Genomic DNA, 10829 nt, shown 5'->3' on the forward strand with positions numbered 1-10829 from the left:
TGAATTGGATGACTCAACATAGTAAAGATTTCATCATCCCCCAAACTGGATATACAGGATTAAAAAAATTCCTATCAAAAACAAAGCATTTTTATTGTTTTATAATTTTTATTGAAAGTTAAGGAAATTAGAATAAATAGGTAATGCAATTTTTAAAAAGAATAAAATGAGAGAATTCAATATACTGAATTTTAAGACTGCATGTTATTGGCAAATGGATAAAAACATAGATCAATAGAAGAGAATAGAGAACTCGGAAAAAGACACATGCAAATATACCAAAACTTAGTTTGGTATATTTGTACAATGATAGAGGTACAAAGACAGTTTAATGGAGGAAAGATCACCGTCTCAATAAATGGTACTGAGTCAGCGATTGGACACTCAAACCAAGTAAGTAAGCGGAAAGGAAGACACATTAATCTTGACCTGAGTTTCAAGCCTTATACAAAAATTAAAGTGGATCAAAAATTCAAATCTGACATTACACTGTAGCAACTTTAAGGACAAAATAACATTTGAAAATCTTTTAAGTTCTAGATTTTGGCAAAGCGTTCTTAGACTTAACACCAAAAGTATGATCCATCAAAAGGAAAATTAATGAATTTCACTGTGTTAGTCACTTTTCATCAATGTGACCAAAATGCCCAACAAGAACCACTTAAAGGAGGAAGATTTTATTTTGGGCTCATGGTTTCGGAGGACAGCCCATAGTCATCTGGCTCCACTGCCTTGGGCCCAAGGTGAGGGAGAAAATATGGTACAAAGGCATGGTGGAGGAAAGCTGCTAATCTCATGACTGCTATGAAGCAGAGAGAGAGCACAAGGAGCCAAGGACAAGATAAATAATCCCAAGAGCACATCCCCAGTGACCTATTTTCTCCTTCCATGATGTTCTGCCTCACGTTGAGCCCATGGTGACAGAGCTAGGCAACTCTGACTGAACCTCTGAAACCATGAGCCCAAAATAAAGCTTTTCTTCTTGAAATTGTTCTTGCTGGGTATTTTATCCCAGAAATGAAAAGCTGACAACCACAAATTGGTACTAAGAGGAGAGTTGTTGCTGTGACTAACTTGACATGTGGTTCAGAAGCTTTTGGAACTGCTTTGCAGATGGAGTTTGGAAAAGTTTGGACATGCAGGCTAGAAAAGGCTTAGAATGTTGTAAGCGGAGCAAAATGGGTGATTCTAATGGGAGCTCAGAAGACCAGAAAGCCCATAGGAATGCGGAGAGTAAAGATCATGCTCATGGGGTTTCAGAGGGGAATTAGGACTCTATTGGGCTTTGAACCAGTGGCCGTTTATGTTACATTCTGGCAAAGGACTTGTCTACATTTTGCCCTTGTCCTGAAACTTTCTGTGAGTATGAATTTAAAGGTGTTGGACTATGTAATCTAGTGGAAGAAAGTTCAAGAAAGCACAGCACTCAGGCAGTAGCATCAATATTGCCAACAGCTTTTAGCCAGATTTATTGTGAGAATTGGCAGGAAGCAGAGAAGAAAGCTTTAAAAAAAAAACAAAAAAAACCAAAAAAACTTGCAGTTGGGCCAGAAAAGCATGTGTAAAACTGAATCCAAGGAAGTTGTGGTTGTTGAAGAGATTACCAACTTCTGAAAAGAAGTTGAGTATTTGCACAGAGACAATAGGACAGATGTCTTAAGGGCATCTCAGGAATCAGCATGGTCATACTTATATACTTAAGGGTATAAAAGGGAAAACAGTTAAGAGACCATGGAGGCATCCTTATCACACAGGTGCATAGGAAGTTGTTTCTCTAGGATTCGTTTCACCATGCTCAGTCTCCCAGGTACTTGGAGACTGATGCAGCTGTCAACCAAGGGGGTCCAGCTACTTACTGCTCAAGCTGGCAACAGATCTTGGCATCATCCATATGGTACTAGTTCTGTAGGAATGTAGGATGCTGGAGTTAAGGGGTCATGTTTCAATCAAGATTTCAGAGAAAGGCATGGGAATCCAGGCAAGATGTAGCAGGATTAGAATCCCTGCCTAGAGAGGGTGATTCATGAAGCTATGAAAAGAAAGTCAAAGCTGCAGTGGAGACTCCTGGGATTAATAGATGCCAGTAATGAGGAATGTATGTCTGCAAAAGAAAGCTTTTGGATGCAGCAGAGCCAACCTAAGAGAGAGGCCATGTGGGCTGCAAGCAGCAAGGGCATAATGGCAGGGCTTCCCAAGTCCTTTGGACCCCAATCTCGCCACCATTTTTTCCCAGATACTGAACATAGAGCTACAGGACTTGTTTGCTCAGCTGGGTTTCAGTTTTACATCCCTTCTTTCTATGTCCCTATTTCTTCCCTTTGGAATGGGAATGTTTATTCAGTGCCATTATATAGAAGCACGTTACTTGCTTTTGATCTTTACAGAGGCTCATTTCAGAGGAGACTTTGGACTTGGATTTTTGGACAATGCTGGGACTGTGAAGACTATGGGGACTCTTGGAGATTAATTAAATGCATTTTGCATTGTGATATGGGCATGAGCTTTGCGGGATCAGGGGTGGGGGTATTATGATTTGGATATAGCTATCCCCCAAAAGCTTATGATTAGACGCTGAGAGCTGTAACCTAGTCAGTGGTTTAATCCATTTGATAGATTGATAATTTGAAAGGACCACTGGGTCGTAATTATAGGCAGGTAGGGTATAACTGGGGGAAGCAGGTCACTGGGGCAGGTCTTTGGTGTTTATATTTTATCCTTGGCTCCTCAAGGTCTTTCTCTGCTTCCTGGCTTCCATGAGCTAAAGAGCTTTCTTTCACCATACCCTCCCACCGTGATGTTCTGCTGCTTCTTGGTCCCACAGCAATAGAGTCATCCATCCACAGACTGATGCTCTGAAACTCTGAGCCAAAATAAACTTTTTCTCCTCTTGAGTTGTTCTTGTCAGGTATTTTGGTCACAGTGAAGAGAAGCTAACATGTGAACCGTGTCAAAACTAAAAATATTTTTCTTTATGAAGGCTGTAATAAGTGAATGGAAAGATAAGCAAGGAGTAGAAGAAAATATTTACAATCCACTTATAGAAAACTTAAACTTATCTTAAAACTCAACAGGGGAAAAAAAGCAAGCAATCCAATTAGAAAATAAGCAAGAGATAAAGAGATACACTTCACTTAAGATACGATGACAGCCAGGTGCAGAGGCAAATGTTTTTAATCCCAGCAACTCGGAAGGCAGAAGATTACAAGTTCAAGTACAAGTTCAAGGCCAGTCTCAGGAAATAATTGAGGCCCTAAGCAACTTAGTGAGACCTGTCCCAAAATAAAAAATAAAAACGGCTGAGATGTGGCTCAGCACCCTTGAGTTTAATCCCCAGTACTAATAATAATAATAATAATAATAATAATAATAATAATAATACAGATAGCAAATAAGCACATGCAAAAATGTTCAACCAGCAAAGTAAAACAATAATAATGTATCACTATCACCACACACCTATCCAAATGGCTAAAATGAAAAATTTTGACAGCACGTGAGAATGTTACTCATCCAGTTGCTAGTGGGAATGTAAAATTAGCCATTCTGGAAGATAGTTGCTCCCCTGGGTATTAACCAAGGAAAATGAAAACTTATGTTTACACATACATTATGTTATGAATTCTTATAATAACAATATTCAAAATAGCCCCAAACCCAGATGTCCTTTGAATGGGTGAATGATTAAATGAACTATGAAAATCCATACCATGGAATTCTGATCAACAAAAAAAAGGAAAGAACTATTGATTATGCAAAGACCTGGATGAATCTTCATAGAATAATGCTAGGTGGAAAAAAAATCTTTCCCAAACTTATTACATAATATATGATTCTATGTATTTAACATTCTTGAAATAGCAAAAGTATAAAAATAGATAGCAGATTAGTAGTTGCCAGGGGTTAAGGACGGGTTGAAGTGGTGTAAAAGGCAGTGTGTGGTTGTAGTGGTAGAAATGTTTTATATCTTGACTATATTAATGTCCATGTTAAGGTTGTACTGTTATACCTAGCTTTGCCGTATGTTGTTATCATTAGGGAAAACAGGGTATATGCATTTGCATTCTTTCTTCGAATTACATGTGAATTTATAATTATCTCAAAATTAAAAAAAAAAACAAAAGAAATAAGCTGTTAATTTTTTTAAATTATGGATTCAGCAAAGAACAGGAGACTATTAAGTACAAACAATGGGGCTGGAGTGTAACTCAGTGGTATAGGGTGTGCTTAGCAAGTAGGAGGCCTTGAATTTGATCCCCATCACTGCAAAACAAACAAGAAAACTAGAAATAGAACTTTAAAAAAACTTAGAAAATAAATATTGTTAAAATTAATGACTTTTTTAAAATTTATTTTTTACTTATAGGTGAACACAATGTCTTTATTTTACTTTATGTGGTGCTGAGGATGGAACCCAGTGACTCATGCATGTTAGGTGAACGTTCTTCCTCTAAGGACTTCAGGACTTGTTTTTTATTGCTATTTTTGTTGTTATTTGTTTTTTATTGCTATTCCAAGTTACCATAAATTTAATATTTTTGTGATAGTAGGAGCAAGTGTGACTCCATTTTGTTTTAAGACTTCATCCTGTAAAACAACCATGCCAAGTAGAAGGGTCATGACTGGGGCAAGATGTTCTTTTCCTTTTGCTATAGAAACCTTTAAGAACACAGAACTACCTAATGGGCATTGTTTCTGTAACTAGGGTAATGGGGCTCTGTTTCTGTCACTGGGGTGAGTGGACTGTGATTGGTTAGGCTTCCCTCCGCTAGACTGCACTGTCCCGCTTCTGTAACCTGGCTTGCTTACATTGGCTAGACCCCCCAACATTCCTTTTGTGGTTCTCAGGCTTATAAGGAGCGCCCTTGCAATTGTTCGGGGCTGATCAGGGGAACAGCTTTATGTTCTGGTCATTCGCCACCGGTGTGCTTCAATAAAGGCTTGATTTGATTATACGTGAGTGGTCTGGAAGTCAGTTTATGAAACCCCGGGATGAAGCTTTAACTATAACATTTTAATATTATCTTATGGTTCTGAAAGTCAGCTTTTCAAAATATGTCTCCTGGGTTAAAATCAAAGTGTCAACAGAACAGCAGCTCTTGGCTCACAGTTCCTTTTGTTTATCTTCAAAGCCAGCAGTGTTGGCCAGTTCCTTCTCAGGCTGCTATTTTTCTGGTCCTTATTGGCCTCCTTCTTCCATTTAGGTGGACCCCTTTACAGTGGGCCCATCTCAATAATCCAGCATAATTTCCCAATCTCAAAGTCAGCTGATTAGTAACTTTAATTCTTGCAACTTTAATTAACTGCAACTTCAGTTCCCCTTTGCCATATTCACATGTTCCAGGTTTAGGATTGATATCATGATAGGGGGTCGGGGTCACTATTCAATCTACCACACATAGTTTAAAAACCAATCCAAGCCAGTGTATGCCTATAATCCAGCTGCTCTGAAGGCTGAGGCAGGAGGATTGCAAATCTACACCTTATCTTAAAATAAAAGAAAAAGGGCTGGGGGTGGGGAGTAAAGCTAAGCCCCGGGTTTAATCCCTAGTATTACAAAACAAACATACGATAAAAATTTAAACATCTACAAAATAACATTTGAAAGACTTGAAGTCACTCAGAATGCAGCAGGAGAAACCAGATTAGAAAATATTAAATGACAGGTTAAAATACATAAAAGATACAGTTCAGAATCCTAGAGGAAGTTTTTTGGTTTTTGTTTTTTTCCCACGAGAGGCTCATATAAGGATAAGGTGGAGGAATTAAAATCTAGACTTCATTTTTGTACTTGCAAGTTTGCATGTTTTACCCCCTTGTGTTTGTGAAGTTTCACTTTTGACTTAAGATCCTGCTCTCCCTTTCTCAGAAGGCAGCCTTTGTTTGGAAATTTTAATATGCCTAAGTATACGTGGTCACATGATCGAACGCACTTCTTTAGTGTGAATAAGTGACAACATTTTATGACATCGATAACGTGTTTAAAAATATCAGGCAAAGTTATTAGCATGTTAAAAATTCCTTTACAACTCAGACAGGAAATGAAAAGAATATTAAATATGCATTGTTAATAACAAGCTTAAGGACACACAAGAAGAAAAACTAAGATTTTTTTTTTAAAGTCTAAATCAAAAATCTATGCTCAGTTGCAAATTTGATTACTTTGAACAAGTTTTCATCCAGGTGGAGCACACATGCCATTTTAACCAGAGCTCCCCGTTACGTCCAGGCATTGACTCTGGTTGCTCTTTAGGGGGCGGGCCTTGGCTCCCAGAGGCCGTGGCCAAGCTGTCACGACGAGTTCCCAGCTTGTCACCCCTCGGCGAACTCTGAGGCCTGTCCACTCGCACTTGTGCGGTGGCGCGGGGCCGCGTGTCTTCTGGCACGAGCGCCCCTCGGGTTTCAGCGCCAGTCCACCCTGGCCCGCCCCCACCCGGCCTCGGCCTCCCGCAGGAGCCCGCCAGACTCCCGGCGCCGCCAGAGGGGCGCGGCCGCAGCAGCCGTCCTGACCAGTTCCCGTTCCGGGACCGCGAGGCGGCGGCGCCTGCTCTGCCCTAGCGCTGCTGGCGCGGCGCTCTCCGGGCCTCCGCGCTCCCGCGGCCACTGCGCTCCCGGCGCACCTGGCGCTCGGTCTCGCCTGCAGCCGCTGCCTGTTCTGCAAACTTGGCCAAGTAAGTCTTAGGCGATCGCGCGAAGAGACGTGTGTTGGGGTCTGGAGCGCCGCAGGCGAGGAGGCGCAGGGAGGCGAGATCTGCTTGCGGGTGGAACACAGCAGTGCTCTGGAAGAGCTCGGGTGGACGAGGTAGAGAAACCCAGGAGTTGGAGAAATGCCGCCAAAGTTCAGAAATGGCACTGAAGCGTCAGTGGAAATGTTTATCCAGCTGTGGTCTAGCCGGCCTTCTCTGTACTGCGGGCAATTTAGAGTCACCTGGGGGGCATTTTAAACATCCAGATACTCAGGCCACACCCTAGATCAATGCAGTTCAGAATCTCTAGGTGGGACCCTGGCGTCTGTATTGTTGAAAGCTCCCTGGGTGATTCCAGTGTGCACCGGAGTTAGGACCAGAGGACCCAAGGGTGGCTTCCAAGAGAAGCTGGGAGGGTTGATGGGGGCCTTCCTGGAGTCCAGCCATCAGATACGCTGGCTCCTTCCAGTGCCCTGTTTGGCCCTGAATCTGAGGTAGGACTTCCCTAAGTGTTCATCTGGCAACAAAATTAGGAAATGAGACAATGCTTGGCAGGGTCCCTGAATATCATATGAAAAATTGCTTCAAGTATGCAGTCTTTTGTTACACGGAACACAGAATGATAAGAATGATTAATGATGCCCTTTTGGTTCTGCAGTCTGTGAAATGCCTGGATTGCTGGTTTTTTGAAATTTAGACTTGGGAAGCCAAGTGCACCCTTGACAACTTCAACACCTTAGGCCCTAAGGGTGAAACCAGAGGTGTACTTGCCTGAGTGTGGGGTTGGTCTTCCCTTGAAAGCTCTCAGTTAAGATTTGCCTGTCTCTGCCTCAGAAGTTAGAAGTGGATTCTCTGTCCTCACCTGGGGGTAGATCCCAGGGGCAGATAGCTGTAACTCTCTGAAGCAGAGCCATTGGACTAGGGTCAGGCAGCTCCCCAGATGTGCTGGGCAGGTGTGAAAGGTAGATTTAAAACCACAGTAAAAAGGTAGAAGAGGGGTCTTTCAAAGGTTGCAAGAAAAGAGGGAATGGAGGAATGTTCAAGCTTTGGAGCCCACTAACCCTAAGTTCAAATTCTGATTCTGATACTTCTGTGATCTCTGACCTTTGGCAAGTTACTAGACCTCTCTGATCCCATGTTGGATTACCTATGGAATAAGAGTAAAGTAGGAGCTCTCTCCAGAGGCTTACATCTTTTAGTGACATGATGTATATCAAACATCAGGCAGGACACATGGCAGGTACTCTGTCATTGGTAGTTACTAGTCACAGTAGTGGTAACTTGTGTCCAACAAGTGTTTATTTTATTTTATGATAGTGTTGGTCCAGAAGGTGTCTCCTTCAAAGTTTTATTCCTGCTGGGTCTGGTGGCATACTCCTGTCGTCCCAGAGGCTTGGGAGACTAAGGCAGGAGGATTGTAAGTTCAAAGCCAGCCTCAGCAACTTATCAAGGCCCTAAGCAACTCAGTGAAATCCTGTTTCTAAATAAAATACAAAAAAAAAAAAAAAGGGATGTGGCTCAGTGGTTAAATGTCTCTGAGTTCAATTCCCAGTACCCCGCAACCACCAAAAAAAGCTGGTCCTGCTCTTCTCCCGCCCTGCTGCCCTGCTTAGGGGAGGGATCCAGGGTATCTTCCTCCTCAGGTCTTTGAGGTCTGGGTCCTCAGACTACTGGCACTCTACCACAATCACCAAGAGGGCTTATTAATGGCTCTAGACTACAGGTTTATTCCATGTGATAGAAATAAATTTTTTCACAAAAGAAAGCTGTCCTGAATCTTGAGTCTTCCCACACCCCACTGCCTCCTACGTCCCCAAATGGCCTCCAATGGGGGCTGTCAGCAGAGACTCCTGTGGCATACATGTGTATCTCCTGCGGGCTGCCATCTCAGATCATGTTCCTGTTTTGTTCCTGACTCTTGGCCTAGGGGTAGTGACTCTTTCTTTGATGACCAAAGACAATCAGAAGTCTAGATCATGAAGCCCAAATCCTATAGCTGCTGATGCCTGCACCCCAGCCAAAACTTTCACCCCTCAGTGTGATGTGACAGTCACTTTGATAGCAACAGCAGCAGCACTGTTTAGACTTTACAAATATAAACAGTGAAGTCATAGAGGTATGAAGAGTAAGGTTTATAGTGTCTGTGTGATCACTGATATTAGCTTAAACAAGATACCAGGGCCTTATCTTTTATTAAAAAAAAAAGTTCACTATTTGTTAAAAATCTAAGATACAAACCTAGGATTTGAAGTTCAAGTTACCAGTTTCTTCTACAATTCTTTTTTTAGGGGGAGTGGAGAGTTAGGCAAGATGAAATTAACTAAAATTTCTACTTGTGCTGAATTTTTGTCATGCAGAAGCTATAGGTATTTTGCAAGTTTCCAGGCCCTGGTGTTTTTTGGGGTTTTTTTTGACATCTTGGAGAAGTCAATTGCATGTCACACAAAGGACCTTCTTTCAGTCATCTATAGGTCTGAACTTGTTTCTGGGAACACTCTTTTTCATTGCATCAAATGCTCACTGAGTTCTGGCATGGGAGCACAGGCCTGTAATCCTAGTGACTTGGGAGGATCACAAGTTTGACGCCAGCCTGGGCAACTTAGCTAGACCCAGTCTCAAAATAAACAATAGGCATGGGGGCAGGAAAGATGGTGGAATGAGATGGACATCATCACCCTCTTTACATGCATAACTGCACAGATGGTGCGACGCTACATTGTGTACAACCAGAGAAATGAAAAATTGTGCTGCAGTTGTGTACAATGACTCAAAATGCATTCTATTGTCATATATACCTAATTAGAATAAATAAATTTTAAAAAATGAAAATGGCTGGGGCTGTAACTCAGTGGTAGAGTCCCTGGGTTCTATCTGCAGTCCAGGAGTGGGAAGGAGTATTTGCTGAGGATAAGTGTTCTTTCCAAATTTGACTCTTGTGGGAAGTGCTGTGTAACTGCTGCCATTTCAGTGAATTGATAGATTTTACCCAGTGCTAGAAAGTTTGTTGAAGCAAGATATCCTGGCTTGGATTCTTGCTGAGGGGCCTGCCCTTCCAGCATCGACTGTGGGGAGCTTAAGAGCACTGAGAAACCCCTCCTGAGATGGTTTTGGAGAACAGAGTCTGCTTTATTGCACAGCAAAAAATATCTCTTATAATGGGCTGGAGTTGTGGCTCAGCAGTAGAGTGCTTGCCTAGCACATGCAAGGCCCTGGGTTCGATCCTCAGCACTACATAAAAATAAAATAAAGGTATTGGGTCTAACTACAACTAAATAAACAAAATATTTAAAAAATAGCTTTTATAGTGGGTATGTGCCAATTTACATATAACATTCATGATAGGCCAGAGGTGATGCACAATGTATCATCTTACAAAAGTCCAGACACCAAGAGTTCAAGAACTGCCACTAGGCTGACCTTGCACCAACCGGAGAATAACTTCTTGTCAAAGGAGCAAGGAAATGGCGCTTGCCAGTGTTCTGACAGCAGTCTGTCCCAAAACATAGCGTTCTATTGTTCTGTGTTAGGACTTCCCTGCTGCACAATGAGCAAGAGATAAGCATTCCTCCAAGAGGGTCCAAGTTCAGGCCCTGCAACAGATTCTTATTTCAACTTGAGTTTTTTTCTGGAACTGTCACACACCAAGCTAGGCAGATGGCTACACAGAGGTGGCCAATTCAAGTTCTCCACCACCTTTCCCTTTGCCTTCCCCCAACCTCTGGAGCCAGCTGGGGATGCTGTTACTCTTAGGGCATCTTTTCTTGGTCCTTTGATGGAGCAGAGTTCCCCGAGAAGGGATGGCTTCTATGCAGCCAGCAAGGTGATTTTATGTCATTACAATCAATAGGCCACTCTATATAGTAAGCCAACACTTTGGAATTTGTTTAGCTGAGAAGTAATTTTACTTTAAATTAGAAAAAAATATATAGTTTAAAGGGATATTAAATAGGTCAAGATAAGGAACCAGGTCATTACCAATTAATTGAGTACCAGATTAGCACCAGTTTCTGGTAGATTAATATTTTAACAAAACATGAAAATTCATCCCTGTGAGTTTTATTTAAATTATTTTATTAAACAAACACCCCTTGTATATTTGAGAATATTGATGTCCCTTTTTTGTTGTCTCATCACCACAATATAAGT

At 41.8% G+C, this 10829-nt stretch overlaps 1 protein-coding gene across 3 annotated transcripts in view; it reads left to right on the forward strand.

Moving 5' to 3' along the window:
- Positions 1-6263: 6263 nt before the first annotated feature.
- Nod1 (nucleotide binding oligomerization domain containing 1) overlaps positions 6264-10829 on the forward strand; it is a 50870-nt gene continuing 46304 nt past the window's right edge. For all 3 annotated transcript variants that reach the window (XM_078039903.1, XM_013355982.4, XM_021722259.3), the window contains exon 1: positions 6264-6668. The gene's annotated coding sequence lies outside the window, so the exon portion shown is untranslated. The remainder of the gene's footprint in view (positions 6669-10829) is intronic.

This window comes from Ictidomys tridecemlineatus, chromosome 2, assembly GCF_052094955.1.
Source record: "Ictidomys tridecemlineatus isolate mIctTri1 chromosome 2, mIctTri1.hap1, whole genome shotgun sequence".
Classification (NCBI taxonomy): domain Eukaryota; kingdom Metazoa; phylum Chordata; class Mammalia; order Rodentia; family Sciuridae; genus Ictidomys; species Ictidomys tridecemlineatus.